Source organism: Acipenser ruthenus, chromosome 20 (assembly GCF_902713425.1).
Source record: "Acipenser ruthenus chromosome 20, fAciRut3.2 maternal haplotype, whole genome shotgun sequence".
Taxonomy (NCBI): domain Eukaryota; kingdom Metazoa; phylum Chordata; class Actinopteri; order Acipenseriformes; family Acipenseridae; genus Acipenser; species Acipenser ruthenus.
The window spans coordinates 27,746,421-27,768,302 of record NC_081208.1 but is presented as its reverse complement, the minus strand read 5'-3'; positions in this window follow the sequence as shown (position 1 = coordinate 27,768,302).

Sequence of the window (21,882 nt, the reverse complement as noted above, 5' to 3'; positions counted from 1 at the left end):
CCAGGAACAAAAATTGTGTTACATAGTGTTATTAAAGGTTGGCAGAAGACATACCGGCGTTAAAAACAATCGATTTTTTTCATGAAATAATGATTACTTCATTGTGATTCAATATAAGTGTTACAGTACCATGATCATTTAATGTTAGCTATTATTGCAAAATGCAAGGAAGACTGTAACAAAAATGTAGTATACAAATAACATGACATGCCCAATTAATGTAACTAACTGGCATCCACAGATACAGCAAGGTAGAGTATCGCATAGTTAAAAATCACTATGCGAGAAGCACAGCTTGGGTTTTGAAATACTTTGAAATCAATAAATATTAGCATTTGCTTGAGTTACTTAGATGAAAGAATACATATCTGGAATGGCTGGAGTTTTTATTTATTGTATATACTGTAAGAAATAATCACTTGTGCATAAAAATAAAACTCTACCAAAACACATGTTCACGTATTGTGAGTGTAACAGGCAGTGTGATGCACTGTCATTATGAATTCTGACCCGTCGTTGAGATTAGCTCTATAACAAATACAGATGAACCTGGCTCTTTTGCACAATAGTTGAGATGTATGCTTATTTGACCCCACTTCACACCCACGCTTTGCCCCTGCCCCATGAGAATCAAATCTAGTGAAGGACAATGTATATATATATATATTATGTGTGTCTTTTTTAACTGTATATTATGTTGTTACGCTGAGGTTCTTTTCCTGGCATGTTACACAAATCAATAAGAAATAAGGGCACTAACTATTTGCATACTATATACATATTATAGGAGAAGAATATAGGTGAAGGAGCTTCCGATACCAGGATCTCTTTATGGTTGAGATTAACAGGTTGACTGTTATTTTCAGCTGATAATAATGAGAGTGAATAATCTCTTGCTTCCAAGTTAGTTTTAAATGCATAACTTTCCATCTCTGCTTGATCTTTGAATCAGTATACTGTCTGTTGTGCTTGTCATCTCGGGAAAATGGTCCAGGCCGTATCTTCAGGGGGAATTTGATCTCTTATCCAAATGTAGAACATGTCAGTACTGCTATTGTTTAATATTTACCAGTTCCTTCCAACTAAGTATTTTTTTTCTCAGTATTGTACTTACTTGCATAATTTCTCATTAATTGTTTCTTTTTTTCTTTAGTTTAATGATCTATATTTAAACAATGCCTTAGACACCTGTACTATTGTGTGAGCAGCATTAAAATGCATGCTGCTTTTTTTAGTTGACAGTGGGCTGTAATGGTTTGCATTGATCCGTAGGATAGGATAATGTGACCAGCATTCTTACCATGAAGGTTTAAGCTCTCTGAAACCATCTCTCTTTTCCTACTACAAATTATCTTTATTTTTTTTTCTTTTACTAATTCTGTTGTTTGCATGGTCTTAAGGAAAGATAGGGCACAATTCTGGCATAGACACCAGATGATGTAACAGCATTAACAGTATGTATGTATGTATGTATGTATGTATGTATGTATGTATGTATGTATGTATGTATGTATGTATGTATAATATTCAAGCCTGCATACTGTATGTATGATTGTATTTATGTCTGGAAAAATACCACTGATTGTGATACAGACATTATAGAACTCAATGTGAGCAATAATGACACTGCTTAAAAGCTTATGTCTTCAGTTCTATTCACAGCCCATTTTACCTTATGGGCCGCTACACTGGTACATACAGCAACTTCTGGCAGCTGGGGGCTTAAATATATAAGTCATCTGAAAATCTGCCAGCACAAAAACAAACTTGCATTTCATTGAGATGAGAAAGCTTGTAAAGATTTAGTGAACGACCCGGGAAATGAGAGTTGAAGCAGACAGATGTTTTGGTTGTGGTCTTTATCATTGTAATGCTTAAGACTGTTCAGGCTTGTGTCGGTTAGGAAGAATTGGTCCTTCCTTTTGAGAATGAGGTGTATATATCACCCATGGCTATGATTAATACCATCACCATGATGTGAAAATGTGGGGGATGAGAGGGAATGAGAGTGAAGGTGAAAGAAAATGAAAAATGAGTTAAAGTGTAAAAACTACAGATAACATCATTCACTTCGAGTTACAGTTATTTCTTCTCTCAACAAAATAGTTATCAAAGTACTTTAAAAGGTATCCTACTATCATATTGTTTTTGACATTTGAGCTTTGGAGACAGCTAAATGGCTTGGAAATTAAAGTGATGGGCACCACATAGGACAGCCTGTCCATTCTGATAAAGGATTTTCATTGGAAGAATACAGTGTACCAGTACTTGAAGAAGCTGAATCAACTAAAAATCTGTTAACAACAAAAAAAACCAAAAAAAAACAAACTATGAACTCCACAGTTTATTTTAAAAGAAAAACCCGACTTTCCCATGTACTCCTATTGAGTTAATAGAGTCCAGCCAATATCCAATTAGAGAGAAAAGTGCTTTAATTGAGATGAATCTGAGTTTAACAGACTCTCCTGGCAACACATGCACCGCATATAGGGTTCTTAGGTATCTTTGCACTTTGTAAAATTATTCAGACAGCTTAATTCCTTTTGTCTGGTAGGGCAGCAGCCTATCTGTCATTGTTTCCTTAGTTACGATGCCACCATCTTTTGCTTGTGTGGTTTGAAATAGTTTCACTCAAAGGGAAATGTGGCCATAGATTGAAAACTATACTTTGCTTTGAGGTTCATGGAGCAGGTGGTACTGGTGCTAGCTGAACAGACACATGCACAGTAGGTAAATTAGCCCTATACAGTGTAAGATGGGTAGGCTACTGGAATAAGGTATTATTTAGCTAGACCTGTTTAAAGGCATGTTTGTAACAAGGTTGATTTTGTACCATTTAGTCAAACAAAAGAGGATCGGCACAAGAACTGCATAAGTATAAATGTTATAAGTACTAACTGCAAAACTGAGTTCATTTTCAAACATGGAACATTTTCAAGACACTTGAAAAACTAATCAATAATGCATTTATAAATGTGTTACAAATGAGGTATTAGTATTAGACACTAACAACAGGCTATAGCACTGCAGTATTTTAAGAACAAATACAAAAGAGATTGATAAGAAATGATATATTTATAGGAAACCTTATTACTTTATAATGTGATATGAAGCTTTATACAAAAGACGTATCATTAAAATATTATAGTAATAAACTATTACTCTTTGTTAATATTCATTAAAACCTAAAATAACACATGTTCAGAAGTAGTAAGTACACTGTAAAGCAGACTGGGTTATCAGGCAATAGGCATGCCTTGCTACTGGAAGATTCAGTGATATTTTTAAATCCTGTCTTCTGGGTATACAACTATTCATTCCAGAGTCATTGTTACAAGCAAAATTGTGATTGCCCAAGCATTAATGGGCCCAGCATTGTCATTAAAAGTCCTGTTTGGTTTGATTTGCTGAAACAAGTGCATGGGGAAAAACAACTATATTGATTTGCTATAATGACAAATGCAGCACTGTGCCAAAAATACATTGTTTTCTATGTGGAATCATTTGCAAATACAAGCTACATAACTATCCATTTGTTCTCTGTGCAATGGGTCTGGTAACCTGGCTGACCCCAGAAAGAAGCTTCAGTGGGGCTGTTCTGCAGTGTTTGATGTTTTTGACAGAAATCAGGGTGTTGATTTCATTTATGTTTGAGAGATACTACATTTCTTCGGTTATATCTTAATCCCATCTGTTTTTTGTACAACAGCTCATACTGGTTCCAGCTGAACAGCTCTTATGTGTGACACTTAGCAGTGGCATTGTCCCAGGTCAGATCAGTCCATTTCCAGCCTGGATTGTAATCTGTTGCTTTTTGTGTTTGGCACATAAAAACAGAAAGTAATCTAGGTGTTCATACCATGGCAATGATCTGGTGTGGGTTTGTAAAAATGGGTCTGTCTCAGTTTGTAAAAAACAGTTGTTTGGCACAGCAGAAAGCCTAGTTTGAAAAACAGACATGACGCAAAACAGCTTATATTTGGTTTGGTAGTTTAGTTTCATTTGATGATATTGTAGTGATCCGTGCAATTATGTTTTGTACTGTGATCCTACTGTGTTTGCGTACTGTAATTCCCGCTGTATTGTGTTCCTGTATTGTGTTCCCTTCCCGCTCTGTATTTCCCGCCATTTGCTTGTATAACCCTGTCTCTGTGTCCATGTGTAAATGTAATCTGTGCGTGTGGTGCTGTCTGTGTCTGTGTATGTGTTGTTGTTGCTGTCCTGATTTGGTTGTGTTTCAGAAAGCAGTGAAGTAGTCAGAACAGTGGTCTCTGAGTGGGTGCTAGAGATTAGCATCCCAAAATAAAAATTTTGGAACTGATTTCAGCGTGTTGTCTCCCTTCTTCCCTGCCTGTCTGCACAGAACACTACAATATTCTAGTCGTGTTAAAGAAGATGTCCTGGTTGACCACATGTGTCTACTTTATAAATAAAATATTTTAATAGCTACTCCCAAAGGACCTGTACTCAATACTGTTAAAGTTCACCCAATCATAAAAGCAGACAGAAAACACATTTTAATCAATTGAATAATATGAGCACAAAATATATCAGATTGTGTAGATAGACTGATCCGGGTGTTTGTATTCCTAAAAAAAAAAAAAAAAAAAAAATAATTACAGTATTGCAAACCTCCATATGTATAACTTAGTATTCTATTTGTTTATTTGCAATACAATTATCCTTTTTGTCATACAAGTGTAATCAGGGAAAAGCTGAAACAACATATCTGACATGCTAAATCCTCCCATGTTCATGTGAAGAGCGATTCCTGGGATGTTGTAAGGAAGTACAGGGCTGCATCTGCATCTGTGCTAAAGGCAGTAACATACACAACGTACTGCACATATATACCTTCACCAAATATGTTGGAAGGAACATTTTATTCCCAAGAAATGACAGCAGAGAGTGTGTAAAAGAAGAGAATACAGTTGATCCTTTTAGACATGGAGTGAAAGATGTTCTCTATGAATACCAATTGGCTAAAAATGTAACTGTTAGAGAATGAGTGCATAATAAATAACACACCATGTGACTGAATAATGCAATGAGTGGATGTAAAGATACAGTAATTGTATATATTATTAACTCATAGTATATATACCCTGGGGCTACAGCAGCTCCACAGTAAAAGTAACAAGCATGTGCATAGCATGAAAGTGTTTTAAATCATTGATTAAACAGAGATATGGTTAAGCTCTTCGTAATTGCATAACACAGTCTGTTAAAGTAATCTAGTGGAACCCTCCTTCTATTATAGGCTTCAAATCCTCTCGCAGTAACCTGCTGTCAAAATATTTATCTAATGAAATGAAACAGTTGCACTGATAAAAAAAAAAGAAAACAGCTTTAGAAAGCTTGTTTGAATATATATTTGCAGCTTTACTTAATAGATTAAACTATCTGTGCGTTTAACTTCCACCCTGAATGCTTTTTTCTGTTTATGGCCTCATAGGCATTTGTTCAATTTATTTTTAGTGCAGTTTGGCAAAAAATGAATCCTACTTTGGAAAGCTCAATTGGTTATGTGGTAAATGGTTAATGTAAATATTTGACATTTGTTCAACAAATTTGTTTCAAAACTGCATTTTAGTTTATTTTCTGAACTTTGAGACACAATTCAAGGTAAAACCCAGACCTCTGCAGGTATGTTGGTCCACCAATGCTCTGTGCTTAAAAAAAAAAATTAAATCAGTTTCAAAGCTGCTTTTCTTATCAAATATGTTGTATCTTGTTGTTTCTCCGTTTCAGGTCCACCTTGTCTCAGATTCTCAATATGATACCCTTCAGTCCCTCTTCAGCCTGTGGCACAACCCTTCTAATTACTGTGTTATCAAACATGACTCCGGACTGCCTTCTGTCCAAGTTCTCGTAAACGTCAATACAGCATTCAATAAGTTCCTCTCGGTCCTCTAATACTTTTTCCTGACTGCAGTTCCTGGTGTCCTCATTGACCCCAAGTTACTTAAGATACTGTATATTATTTTCATATTACAAATTAGAAATGTTGCTTGTATTTGGATTCCTGATGTATACATTTGCTGCCTCTCTGATAGCTAGTCTGCCAAATGCCACCATTGTACAGCTATTGCACATCCAAATCTATACTGGCAGAGATCTCACATGCTCTTCTGTGTTACCTTGCATTTGTACAAAGTGATGAATATGTGTCCCAGAATAACCTCTCTGGTATACAGATGGTTAGATGTCTAAGATGTGTTTCAGCTCTGTTGCATGCCTCCTTTAGCACAGAAAAGAGTGTATTGGACAATGGATTGGGGTTTAATCTTTAGTCATGACATCTATATTGTTTTAAGGAAGTTCCTTTCCTGTACTTTACATATCAACACAAGGCCAATAACTGAGTCATTATGCTTGAATGCACTTCCAAGAAAAACACAATATTTTTTTTCTGGTTTTTGAAACATTTAGTGCTGCATTTTCCTCCTCTGTTTTCAACGAGAGGCATCCATCTGTATAGCACTTCGGGAGGTTTTCTAACATAAATGATGACATGGAAGTCCAATTTGATGTTGTTTTTCTTGATCTATATCGGGATGTATGGCCTGATTTGTCCCTGTGTTTAGTTAGCTGTCTGATTCTCCTTGTACGTCATGCATCAGGTTTCTATCTGATGGCCTGTTTTTTGCTTGACTTACCATGTTTACCACAGGGCTTGCCTGGGGAGTTTAAGAACCTCCATTTTATGGATGTTGGCTTAGTCAGCTCCATCTAGGTCCTGTTTATTTCACATAAGGCCTGTGTCTGACTTTTCCTATCCTTTGCTGCGTCCTCTGACTTTTATTCTTAAAATTCAGTGAATAAGTCCTGCCTAAGGCAGGTGGTCTTTCATGTTGTCCTCATCTCTAATCATAAACAAGAGATGACAGAAATCCATCTGTTCATAATATCAAGTCTCAAGCCTTTCAGTGTCCCTCCAACAAGGAAATATTTGATTTGAGATGATGTGGGTCCTTCCTTGGGCTCCTGAGTAACTGGAGCACTGCCAAAAAAAAGCTCTGTTATCTGCAGCTACTTGGAATACTTGAGTCCTTGTAATACATGGCAACAGTCACATCCTTAAAACGACTGTGATATTTTAACAAGAAGAGGCCATTGTATTTGTGTATTGCTACCTTGTGTGACTTGGCAATGTAAAGAAAACAAGCTGCTTTTTCAGGTCATTTAATTTGAACAGGAAATCCAAATTGCACCACACAACTACTTCTTCTCGCTGCCTTCCATAGCGAGTCGCTCACACATATCAGCATGTAACTACCAGTTCGACCGTAACTGCCTATTAAATGATTTGTTTTGCAAGCACAAAACACACAGTCTGACATTTGTTGCGACTATTACTTGTTGGGTGAAAAAGTCCAATCTCATTTCCCAGGATGTGCTCTTAGTCAAGCTCCCTTGTGGGGGGCTCTCATTCACACGAGGCTTCTGCTTATCCACCACACTGCTGAGAAATGTCAGGTGCCTTGTGTACCGGCACAAATCTCTTGAAAATGTGATTTCTGGTATTCCTACTCCATGATATGGAAATATCATCCAGTCTGTGATGGTACGAATATCCTTCTCAGTCCAGAGCCTTTTAACTGGAGGCACGTACTGCATTGCACTGGAATTTTCTATATGATTTATTTATATATTTCTTTACAGCTTTCAGCAATCTTTTCCATATGCCTTACAGCATGTATACAGTATATACTGTGGTAATGAAAAGTATTGCCCCACTTGCACGTTTCTTCCTTAAAACCTATTTATTATTATTATTATTATTATTATTATTATTATTATTATTATTATTATTATTTTTAATTAGTCATTTAGTAGGTGCTTTTTACCCAAAGTGACTTCCAGAGACTAGGGGGGTGAACTATGCATCCTCAACCACTGCTGCTGTACAGTCACTTATAATGACCTTGGTTTACCGTCTCATAAAAAAAAGACACTTGAATTAATCAGATATGGCTTATTGTACATTTTATGTTTACCTTACATTCTTCCTCAGGACTATGCTTATGAGTGTATGTATCTGTGATAAAACTACAATATATAAAATCAAGTTCAATTGACACCTTCTTCCCACATGTCATGGATTCGATCACAGATGTGCGTATGCTGTGGTCTGACCTCACCTGCTGAGCATTTGGCAGGGCAGTGTTTATATAATAAATATTGAGACAGAATATTACAGGTTTTAGGAAGATGTGATGTTGTACAATATTTGTAGCATAGTTATTATGGGTGTTTCTGCTTGCTATTGTGTCTCTGTGAGATCATATGGAGCTACACACCTTCAATGCTGCTCAAGGGTTTATGGGAGCAATTGCACACATTACATTAAGATCGGGTTTTGATTGAGGGTACTGAAGACTGCATTTAACACCAGAGTGTAATCAAATGGCTGTGACTGGTAAACCATGTTTAAACCCCTTTAAGGATACCAGCTTTTGAAGCTATTTTTCAGTCCCCTGGATCACAGTAGCATGATGGCTTTGTTCACCTGGGCAGAATTAATTCAATAAAGCAGTTCTGATGAACATGATACACACCAAAGGCATAAAGAGGAACCCTGCTATATTGGTCATGTTTAAAAAACAAAACCCATTACTTTCTCCAAATATTAGCAAAAGACCCATTACTTTTTATTACCTTGTTATCCCTAAATCATCCTTGTCACTCTCAAACCCACTTAGCTCTATTGTGTAGAGCATGAGCTTGCTGCGCCTTGTGGGAGATCCTCTCTGCACATGTTGGCGTGTGTCTAGTGGGATACACTTTCTTTCCGAGGCTGGATCTCACTCTAATCCCTCAATGTATTTTAACACGTATTAGCACTCCAAAACCTTTCTCCTGGAGTGGGAATTGAGAGCTCCAATAAGAAATCACAGGGCTGTAACACATCCCACTAGCGCATTACACAGTAATATTCTGCAATGCTTGTTTTTTTGTATAAATGTTTGTAGAAGTCATCAGATTTTTGTTTCTGTTTACTGCCAATAGGCAATTCAGTTTCTCTTCTCCAAAGGTGAAACTCCTTTGGGGTTTCACAGGTCTAACTGTTTTATTTTTTCAGCAAGCTGTTTTTATACATTTCCTACTACACAGAGTGGCCAAAAAAAAATACAGAGTGGCCTTAATAGTGGGTAGGTCAGCAAAGCTCCACATACATGGTTCAAACGGAAAACAGGTTTCTGTAATTTGTGCTGCTGTAGCAAGTCTGTTGTCTGTCACGATATGTTATACACATCTTGATCCGTCATGGCCTGCTTGGGATCTGAGTTGCCCCATTCTGTGATGGTTTTCTGCAAACGTTGCCATTCCAGGAACTCGCAAGATACTGTCTTCATGGACACGTTGGTCACTGTATAGAAGGGAAAGCCAGTTGTATGGGCAACCACTATTATGCTCATTGTGAAGTCATTAAAATTCTTCTGCTTTGCCAGTATTGCTCATAAACAGTTGAAAATGCCTCTAATGGAGCTTAAATAGGTCTGTTGAATCACATGACAAGCCAAGTAACCACATATATTTTACAAACATTCTCCAACTTGTAGGACTCATCACTGTATTGTAAAAACAACAACAACAAAAACAAATTCTGAAGTGCTGACAGAAAGGGAAAATAAACCAACAACATTAGCAGTCAGAGTCAACTGGATCAACAGAAAAAACAGAATGACTCTCCTTATTGGGCTGAACTTTGCCACTGTTCCCTAAAAAATATCAAATTAAAAAAATATCAGAGACACTTCATAGCTTCACAGAACCTGGTGCAGCATCTAAGTGACTCCCAAAGACTCAGGAAGATCAAAACACCCTAACAATTTATGATCTGAAAAACATAACAGTGCAGTTCTCCCCTGGGCAGACAAAGGTATCCGGCATCTTGATAAAGACAGAGACATAAAAGATGAGCTTAATACCTTGTGTAATGCATTTATATATACAGTATAAGCTAAAATGTTGCAACTAATTATTAAAATACTTATTATAAGGGGGAACACTAATGACATGGTCTTGTAACTACGGCTGCTGACTATAGCATTACAAAGAGGCAGTACTAATATATATATATATATATATATATATATATATATATATATATATATATATATATATATATATATATATATATGGGACACTTCGTTAATACCAACAAATTTAATTTTGAACTTGAAGTGCCTGAAATCTTTTGTCAGAGAGCAAACATGCTTACCATTGTGCCCTTGTGGTTCTACAGCCGGCTTAAAGCTCTTTGAGAGACATTTCAGTAAAATTAATTATTCAGTCTAACTGCAGGTAGCCTTCTGGTTCAAATGAAAAATCATAATCTGAGTAAAACCTTAGAGCACAGTGGAAATGTTACACCATCAGTAAAGCTTTGATGTAGAATCCTTGTTTACCAGCTTCCCAGCGGAAACAACCTGCCCCAGCATAAAGAGGGAATTATATAATGGGGAAAACAGTCCTCCGAGAGATTTCCTGTTGCTGAATAGCTTTGTATCCCTTAAACTATAAAGGAATGAATACTCGGCCCCAAAGAAGTTTCAAAGGGGAAAAATTGCTCCAATTAAAGCATTTAAAAGAAAAAGAAGAATGCAAATGGAAAAAGCCTTCATTGCATTGTATCGGTGACTTTGGAAAGGCTTTGTTGATGTAGAACAATATATAGAGGAAACTAACTTGGTCTTTCATTCCAGGTGAAATGGTGACAAACAAAGGAACAACTCTTGTAATTGTCCTCTGTTAAGGTGCAGCATCCCATACAGTTCCATCAAGAAGACTGTTCCTGGTCCAAGTTAAAAGTTGTGAATTATGATCCAGTTAGCAATATGAAGTTACTACTTACATGTGGACAATTTCATTGTTTTCTGTTGGTTTATTTTGGGTAGATATTGTTACAGTAACAATTGAATCTCAAAAAATTAATGTATAATAATGCATAACTGTTGACAATCATACATTTCTTGGTAACCTTGTATCTTTATGGTCAAACATACTTGTACTGTATACAAACTTTGAATATATAAATACACTCTGGTATAATGGAAATCTTTCTAGGCTGTTTCTAGTGACTAATTTGGAGTTTATTCTTTAAATTCAGTCTCTAAAGTTTAAACACTCTTAAACAGCCTGAAATAAAGTATGTGCTAGAGCTTTGTGAATTGGCCAATTGAAACATACTGCATGGCTCAAACATCGTCTCTCCCCATGTCTCTTAGCATCCGAGTCTCACAAGACTATACAAAGTAAACACCAAATCACATTTAAAATGATTAAAATTCAAGATTTCCTATTTCTATTTGTAATTAATATTCAAATGAGTGAGTGCCTGCTATGAAAATTGAATAACAATAATTTAACTGATTTAAATCTTTGCTTCAAAGGACTCACTGAAAACACATTAAATTAGGCACTGACAGAGATACAAAGAAAAACTAGTGGGGAAGATAGATCTTAATAATTGTAAGCTCTCTCAAAACAGAAAGGTTATTCTTCATCTGAATTTGCTTCTTATTATAAAGCGTTGGCAGCAAGCTAAAATCTAATTTCCACAATACAATTGGGTTGGTTCAACAACTATTTCCACTACACTGGCTGCAAAATGCAACTGAAGCAGTCATGCAAACTCCCCTACCTTCCACTTGCAGTGGTTTCTGTTCCAATTCCTGGTGAGATTTCAAAGTCTTACTCTTAAATCTTTGCATTGCTTAGGTCCTCCATATTTGTCTGAGCTGGTAATCCAGTACTTATCAATAAGATCACAAAAACATCTGTTGCAGTGTCAGAGAATTAACTTATTTGCTCCAGGGCTTCCAAGAATACTCCTACTCTACAGAATTCTCTTTCCTGTGAAATCATGCAAACCGCAGCAAAACCATATTAGTCTTTCTCAACCAATCAGATTCCTCAACTGTCATTATCCCACTAGTAGATACCCGCCAAGCCTAGAATTTTGGAATTCTCACTGAGTTAAGAACAACAATTTTTTGAAAGTTTGCTCTTATCGTGTAAATGTCATTGCCTGTCACATCAGTTCTTGTCTTGATCAGCTGTTAACGTCAAAACATCTAATGTGATTATATGTAACAAGGTGGTATTGAGATGCTAATAAGCTTCATGATTTCCATTACACGAGAGTAGATGTTAAAGCTTCATGCTGATTTGAACTCGGCTCTCGCCAAGATAAGCACCAACATCTGCCAGCATTTTCCAGTCTCTAGCAGATTCCAGTTGTCCTGGGCGAGGATTGGTTTTAACACCTTTTCTTGGTGGTTGCTCTCCTGGGCTGAGGAATGTTGTCTTTTGTGTGTAATGTTTTGATGGAACAGGTGGCAACTTATTGCTCATGTTACACTTGTCTTCCAATGCTAAGGCCAAACATCGCAGCACCTGGTCATGGCGCCAAGTAAACCGTCCTTGGCTAAGAGCCACCTTACATCCTGTCAAAATGTACCTGAATGTTGCAGGTGATGAACACAAAGGACATGAGGGATCCTCTCCTACCCAGAGGTTTAGGTTCTGTGGTGATGGGAGAACATCATATGTTGACCTGATGAGGAAACTGATCCTGCTCTGTTCCATTGACCATAGGTCTTGCCAGCCAATCTTGCGTTGTTCCACACTCTCCCATCTCATCCATTCTCCCTGCTTGGCCTGGGAAATGGCCTTTATACACCTCATCCTCTCCTCCTGCTTTTGCACCTTGTGGACTACCAGCTTCCTCCTTTGATCTGGGGCTGCCTTGTGCCGTATAGGAGGAGCTGAACTGAGACCAAGACCCCCTCTTCCATGCTGAACTTGCCCCATGATATCACCAATTCGAAGGGCAGCCTTTGCATCTTCCACAGCTTTCTTTGCCGCCCACTTTCTTCCAGTTTTCAACACAGGTGCTGCCTCCCTTACGCATTTGTCGCGTGACTCTACTAATGTCATTTCCAGTCTGACCTTGGCGCACTTAAACTCCTCGGTTAGAGCAGAGACTGGTAGCTGCAGTATTCCTTTACCATAAAGTCCCACTCTGCTGAGGCAGCGTGGAACTCCCAACCATTTCCTGATGTATGAACTGATTGAAGCTTCCAGCTTCTCTACTGTTGTCAAAGAAACCTCGTACACAGTCAGTGGCTACAGCAACCTCGGCAGTAGACCAAACTGAAAGCACCAGAGTTTTAGTTTGCCTGGTAGAGCGCTGCTGTCTATGCTCTTCAACCCTTCCACTGCTTCTTGTCTAACTTCTCCCACACAAACTGTGTCCTTTAGATCCCCGTCGTACCATCTCCCAAGACTCTTCACTGGCTTCTCAGACACTGTTGGTATTGCCTCACCATTAATGAAAAATGTTTATCTACTACTTTACCTTTAATTATAGAGATGCTCCTTGATTTAGTGGGCTTGAATTGCATTCGTGCCCATTCAATGTTATTGGTTAATTTGCCCAATAACCGATTAGTGCAGGCTACTGTTGTAGTCATGGTTGTCATGTCATCCATGTATGCTCGAATTGGTGGTAGTCGCATTCCAGAAGCCAAGCGCTCTCCTCCTACTACCCATTTTGTTGCCCTAATGATTACTTCCATTGCCATGGTAAAAGCCAGTGGAGAAATGGTGCATCCTGCCATTATTGCAACCTCTAGGCATTGCCATGTAGTGCTGAATTCTGAAGTTGAATAACTAAATTGCAAATCTCCAAATTAGGCTTTCACTAAATTTGTTATTGTCATCAGTACACTGAAAAAATCAAATGCTGCCCAAAGAAGTTCATGTGGCACTGAACCATATGCATTAGCCATATCCAGGAATGTCACATGGAGCTCCTTCCTCTCCTTTTTAGCTGATTGAATTTGTTGCCAGATCACATTGATGTGTTCTAAGCATCCTGGGAAACCTGGAATGCCCGCTTTTTGTACTGAAGTGTCAATGAAGCAGTTCTTTAATAGGTAAGTTGACAATCTTTGAGCAATAATGCTGAAGAAAATCTTGCCTTCTAGGTTTAATAGCGAAATAGGACGTAACTGACTGAATATGCCTCCTGTGTGACACTTCTTACTACAGCAAGGAAGGAAAATGGACTACTGCAAAAATTCTGTTCTCCATACAGAATTTTCCCCAAATGATTGAAACTTAGCTTTTGCATTAATTATACACATTAATGTGAAACAGAAACATATTTGTTTTCTTTGATTCATGCAGCATTCAACACATTAGGAACAATCAACTCACCTCAGTAACTCCCTTTTAAATAAGCCACAACACTTGTCTCTCTGCCAAAAGAAGGACCTAGATTAATGGTGTAAATGTGTGTTGCTGCTCCGTGATGCGATTTAGGATGGTTGACAGGCTTGCCAGGTGCACAGACTTGGCCCACTTTTACTGGTAGAACACTTAATACTATTTAAACTATATTTTACTTTGCCTAAATTCTTTAAATTGAATGGAAGCGTGCCAGAAAAATCTTTCTTTATTTCTTTTTTAATGAATATAAGGAAAATACAAAAGAGCAAAAGAGCACTTGAATAAGATGTAAGAAAACCCATAAATAAATAATATAATTGAACAGCTTTGGTTTTCTTCAAAATGTATTTTGTATTAAAATAAAAAAAAAGAGTTCAGCTCAATCTGACAGTGTTTAAGATGGATAACCTGCAGGGTTCCTGGGAACAGGCTTTGAATTTCTCAGCAGTTGGATGGGAATGAGCACCAGTGATGTGCTGCCAAGCCAAAGAACCGATTGATGATAGACGTTCCATCTTGATCTTTGTAGCTGACGGCACAGAATTTGGCGGTGACATACATTTCCATCAACTGCTATGACTGTCCACAGTAGCTGACCAGTTTACAGACAAATCACCCAAATATCTCAAAAATCCCTGTGCCTGCAGACGTTGAAAGTGACCTGTTTGTCAGAAGCAGTTGTGCTCACTGTTAACACAGGCATTGCTTCCTTTAGCAGTGACTGCTGCGACGCAGGTAAATGGAAAAGGACAGCAGGGACTGTTGCTGCAAACAAGCCTGGGTGAGCTTGTCTTTTATGATTGGCTCTGCATATCTCTTGACATGACATCTCATCACTTTAAAACAAAATACGTTCACTCTCAGTGAAATTGCATTGTTTTGGGTCAAAACTGGGATCAGTATACTGCCTCAAAAGTAATTCTTAACCTATTTCACCCAGGCTTGAAAATAAGAGTTTCATCTCTCTCTCTCTCTCTCTCTCTCTCTCTCTCTCTCTCTCTCTCTCTCTCTCTCTCTGTGTCTTTCTCTCCACTGCTTTTATTATTTGAAAGCATGAACAGTATTTTTTTATTTTTTCTGGAAATCAAACAAGCTAATATTTTATACCAATGCTGTCCAAAAAGTGTGGCAGTATGTGGTATGCTTTCAGAATTGACTTGTCTCAGTTAATCAACATCTACTTTCTGAAAGCACAATTCCATATTTTGTGAAAGGAAATTTAGAGACACAGGGATTGGTTGTACATTAACACTGTAGTATCCTGCACTTCTTTTATATGGAATAAACTTTAAAGCAGAATATTAACGTTATGTAACTTAACTTGGAAACAGCCAAGTCCCACGTGCAATACTGTTGGAGTAGTGGCTCAATCTGTGTCCATATAGCAGTGCTCCCATCATGTTACCACTTTATACAGATGGACCTCCTGGGGTCTAAAGTACTACTTGAAGGGCTCTTAAGAGTAATTTTATCAGTCAATATTAACCATCATGGTCCCAAACTGAAATGCTATAATCATTGTGAGTGAAGAAGTGATAGGATTCTTCATTGAAGTCACTGATCATCCACAATGTAACTAACTATTTAAAGAGAGTTCGGAAATGTACCTGGTAGTTTGAGTAGAGGGACAAACCTGACAATGACTTTCCAGTTTACAGGTAAAATGATAAATATCTCGCATTCCTATCTTTTAAATCAGGGCTCCTCATTCAAGCATTCAAAATTCTAAAAGGTATTGACAATGTCGACCCAGGGGACTTTTTCGACCTGAAAAAAGAAACAAGGACCAGGGGTCACAAATGGAGATTAGATAAAGGGGCATTCAAAACAGAAATAGGAGGCACTTTTTTACACAGAGAATTGTGAGGGTCTGGGACCAAATCCCCAGTAATGTTGTTGAAGCTGACACCCTGGGATCCTTCAAGAAGCTGCTTGATGAGATTCTGGGATCAATAAGCTACTAACAACCAAACGAGCAAGATGGGCCGAATGGCCTCCTCTTGTTTGTAAACGTTCTTATGTTCTTATGTTCTTATTCTCTGTCTTTGAGACAGGTACTTCATCCTTTTTTCAGATTGTAATTTAAACCATAAAAGGTCCAATTAGGTACAGTAGCTAGGCAATAGTCCTTTTTGTCAGGCTAGTTTTAAGCAAATGTTTACAAGTAACATGCAACATGCACAAACATTTCAATAACTTTATTTCTATATCTCTCTCATTGTGGAAGTTCTCCTTAACAACTGAAATGAAACTGGTAGTACAGGTGGAGTACCTGCCATGTTTCCTTAATTCTAAGTTATGTTCCACCAACCAAACTAAAGTGAAGTCTCACTTGGCTTGCCGCTATTCCCTAGACATTTATTTTAAGATTAGGACATTGGATTGTTTTGACGTTCAGGCCCAGGAAAACTTAGCCTTGGAAATTATCCAGGAAAGAAGCGAAACGTTTGATTAACTGAAAAAAAACACAAAAGGCCAAGAATAGTTCTTAATGTAGTGAAAAGGAGTGTAGATGAGGAAAAAATCATTTGAACACGGAAGCTTTATTTCCTTTGCTGGACGAATTTTTTTTATAACCAATTTCGATTTGCTTATATTCCAGAGAGGCTGCTGGGCTGCCAGGATAATTCTCTTAAGCCTCGTATCTAAGTTAAGTTAATGCCAGCAAAGATTCTACAGTCATTATGTCGATTGTTGAATATAAAAGTTATTCAAAAAAGAGCCAACTATACAATACCAGTACTTTAACTTTATTTTTCAGTGCTATCATCCTGTGGATGATGCTTCTCCTAAAGGCACATGTGGGCCATTATTGAGCACCTAATGCAACATCTACTGCTCAAGGTCACCCTGGACATCAGTGTATATGCATAAGTTTTTGTATACAGCATACTGTTTATATCTTCTTGTTCATGTCTGAACAAAATCAAGTGTACAGCTATGACCAAAGGTTATGCATCTCAATGTTAGGATTGATACATAATAATAATAATAATAATAATAATAATAATAATAATAATAATAATAATAATAATAATAATAATAATAATAACAAAAACTAGATGAACATAATTTAGATATTTTATTTAACATCATGCAATCAAAGAAACTATAAAATGATATGCAAAAGTCTACATGAAGCCATAATAGTAGTACAGTATTTAATGCTAGATTTCGAAATGTCACATTTTTCAATTTTTGTCAGTTTTTTGTTAAGTATATTGAAAACTACAAAGAGGTATGTAATTCGGTTTCATTCGACTTTATGAAGCAAAATGAGTTAATTCTATAGGGTGATCTAGAACTTTTGGCCATAGCTGTACATGACCCTGGGGTGTTGATAAGAGCTTTGACCGTTAATAGTTAATGATCTTTTACAGCATTTTCACAAATGACTCAAAGAAGTCAAAAGGTTATTTTTTAATTATCTAAACAGTGATGGTTGTTGATACCACCACCAATAAATAACAGGGCTCAATACATTTCCATTGGTGGAAACCATCAGCTGGGTTGCTTTTGAGCTAAAGGTAAATTACCATTGGTGGAAACCATCAGCTGGGTTGATTTTGATCTAAAGGGTGCCACTATCCAAATCTTCTGCTGGTAAAATGGTTGAAATTGACCCCAACGAATTGGATTGGAGTCAGATTGACAGATTGATTGATGCCAGCCGTTAAGCTTTTTTGGATTGATTAAAGAAGTAATGCACAGCACAGCAAGGTCATTAAAAAAAGACCCAGAACTTGTGACTGTTACAAAATGTACAATTCAATCCTAGGTTTCTGTTGTTCAGTCACTGTGGGTCTAAATGAACAGTTTCTGTGGAGTAAAGAATGGAGTAGATCCACACTGTAGTCTCCCTACAATTTTAAAATCTTTGAAGTCTGAAACTTCACTAATGTATATATGTTAGCAGTGGAAATGTAAGCTTTTTTTTTTAACTGCCACTTATACCTTATAATGGAATGTGAAGTACAGTGGTAAAGTACAATCCCATCAGCTTTGTTAATGCTTTACTAAAATGAGCTGCATCCAAAGGCAAAAGTATTGCTTTTAAGCTCTTTTTTTTCTGTAATAAATAAATAACCTAAAGAAACATGCACTGTGATTTAAGCAAAGGGAATTGTGTGGGGTGGTTTGTAGCTCTTTGGAAGCGCACGTTCATATGTCACAACCCATAACAATGTGGAATTTTCAGATAAGCAAGTTGATTGGAACCATTTTCACACAGAACAAAAACCGGACTGGAGCCACAGCAATACGCCGGCACTGTGCTTACAGGGTTCACTTCTGGGCAGCTTGTCATGTTGATGGATGTCATAATGTTAAAATATTATAGATCTTTTGCTGATATATGTAGCTGTGCAGTGGCAGGATATGGTTTTCTTTGTATTGTGACATATTGCTGAAAATATTGAAGCCTGTGTAAATGCTTAACAGTGACAAAACACATTTTAATCAAAATGTATTCTTTAAGGCTCTGAAGAGCATGTGCTGTGCACAGAGTTCCTCAGTGTCTACATGTTGGTTAGCTTGGCTAGGCTGTATCCATTAATCAGTTAATGTTATTACATCCCATTAGAAACACTGTTAATCAGAAGCACATATGTAGTCACTCTGATATATTGCTTTGCTTCTGATGAGCACCTATTTAGAAACATTCAATAGCAACATTGCTCTTCAAATCTCCGAAAGAGACTGTAAAGATTAGTTTACACAGTGTTTGGAATGGACTCTAAGCTTTTAAGTAGATGCATTATTCACCATCTTCTCTAAATATATTGCTAATTATATAGTATATATAAATAAGGTCCAGTATTTTTTTTTACCCATAGCAGAATGATGCCTGTTTAATTCCTTTGTGATCTTTTTTATGTCCAATAGTGGTTTCAAACTAGACACATGGTGCTATTGGTATCACTGACCTTGCTTTACATTGTCTACCCGATTCTGCCTTTTTGTTTTATTGGATTAATTTATTTTACTTAATAAAATACTTATTCAGTTCTAGAGTAAGTACAATATTAAATTCCAAATTCATATCGACTGTAAAATAATAGTAGAACACACAATGCTTTTTTTTTTTTTTTTTAGCCCGGAGTTTATCTCATGTACTGCAAGCAATGGGTTTCTGCAGGTCACAGGTAATGATTGCAGGTGCTTTAGTCATTGTATAAAACAAATACAACAAGAGAGACTTCTGGCAGATCCCCCAGGCATATGGTATGACCTTAGTGAGTGGTTTGGAAATGAACAGGAGCCGTGTGTATGGTTTAACTGGTCTGATAAAAATGAACTAGAGCCCTAGAGAAAGCTGCCAATATGATGTGGACTTGCTGTATTAAAGGGGGTTTGTTTGTATGTCAACATGTAGTTACAATACTGGGGGCAATTTTCAACAATTGGTAGCTTACATTGAGTAAATCTCCAGCGATAAAGCTCATCGCGTTATCAAAAAGCATTTTGCGCATATTTGTTTAACCAACATCACTTAACTGAGCAACACATAAGAGACATTTACGTTAAAAAAATAAAGCAGATTTATACTTGTGAAAATTGTAAAACTGAGGACATTTACTCAAAATGTACTTCCTATGTTTTGACAAAAAAAAGTGTTTTGTACTGTTAACATGTTTGTTTGTTTTTTGCACAATATTATTATGATAGTGTTTACAATGTTATTTCCAGTACAGTATGTTTAACACAGAGGAAAACCTCCAAATTGTTAGGGACTGTTAACTGAGGTTTTGATATACATTTAGCAGAGGTCCCATCAAAACAGCTCACTGAGTGCAATCCAGAGCAAATCCTCTAGCAGCATTAATGTGTATTTTCAGCTGGAAACTCAATTAAGGGTGCCTCTCAGCATGCTACACTATATGAAAAAAACACACAGGCCCAGCAGTCGTGGTAACAGACATGTCTAGCAGTAATCAGCACAGCTACTGTGGGTGACCTTGCTGCTCAGCTGGTGCAATACCTGGGTAGCAAACCTAATACAATAAAGTTACCAGCAAGATACCAATTAGAAAATGTCTTACGATAGATGGAAACTATACTGTGGGTGAAACCTTCTTTAAACCTCATGGTTCAGTAGATTTTCCCTCCGTGTCTTTAGGTGTGTTTTTTTTTCCCTGCAGACCAAATCAATATATTGAACATTGAGCAGTGAAAGTTAAAGGTATGATGCACATCTAAATAATAAGCATTCATCTCCAAAGAGAATTCCATAGTTCAGGTTAAATGTATACTTTACACTGGTGTTCTTTCTGTATTTGAGATGTATTTTTTAATGTACTGTAGGTCAAAACAACTGATGTCCAGTATACAAGTACAGAGACACCAGTTTTATTGTGTTCCTCACTAAGGCAGAGCCAAAAGCTGATTTTTTAAATTTGCTTTTGTAGCGAATACAGGCCTATTTGGAATAATCAGATATAATTTAATTAATTCAGGTTTTGGAGACGTTTTATTTTTTTTTATTTTACAGACAATATCAAATTGTTATTTTGAAATGATATAGGTTTGAAACTTTGAAATGATATATCCATTTATGTTTGAAACTGAACATATGTTTTTGAAATCAGGCTTTTGAAAATGCAAAATAATACAATCATATGACTATCCAAGCATGTTTTTCTCAACATAGAATTACATGCTTTGCTTTTGATGAATTGTTTTATTTTGAAATAACATTAAATAAAATTGTCTGTGTTTAATGATTACAGAGTACATTTCTTTAAAATACGGTACCAAAGAGGTGTTCCAATTCCATTCTTGACACATTTTATTTCGAATCGGGGTTTGGTGAAGAAGTGCACAGGTTGTCATATCACACCATAGGAATTACATTTATAAAGCATCCAAGCTGTGCACGCATTCCAGGACACTTTACAAAAAATGCAACAGTAAAGGCCAAAAAAATACGAAGATTTTAAGGCTAGATTTAAAAATATTGATTGACAGCATTCCAAATAGAAATAAAATGCTGGAAAACTAAATGCCCTTGCACTTTACCTTTTTAAATCATGGGTGACCACAGCCCTGCTTCTTGGTGAAAACCACAGAGTTCAAATGTTAAAGCAAAAGGATTTTCAAAAAGCATGTAGCCATTTATAGAGAAACATTGTTCTGTCCTTAATAGGTGTAATTCATAGGTCATGTGATGCTTACATCATAATTCGAGCTTTAACTAATTTGCTTCATAGTTCCTGAAACATTGCTGTATGAATTTCTCATCAAATTGCTCCTTCTTATGCATTTTACAGCATGCCATTAATCCAATAAAGGAATCTTCAGGGATATGTACAATACTTTCCATGGCATAGTCTGCTTTTTACTGCCTTTATCATTTCATTATTGATTTACGAGGGAGCCATCATTAGGCCCTTCTTATTTTTAATTAGTGCTCAGTTATACAAATCTGTGGAGGACTGTGTATTTTTAATTGTGGGACTAGCAGCCCACGAACGGAAATAAATCTACAAAGGGCCGCTCATGTCAATGCTGCTTTAGATCCCAGGTGTTCATTCAGTAAATCATTACATAATATATGATGTCTGTTTAGTTATTGGTTCACACAGATAAACAGACAGACAGGCATGCAGTAGGGCGGATTTGTGTTTTGACAATACATAA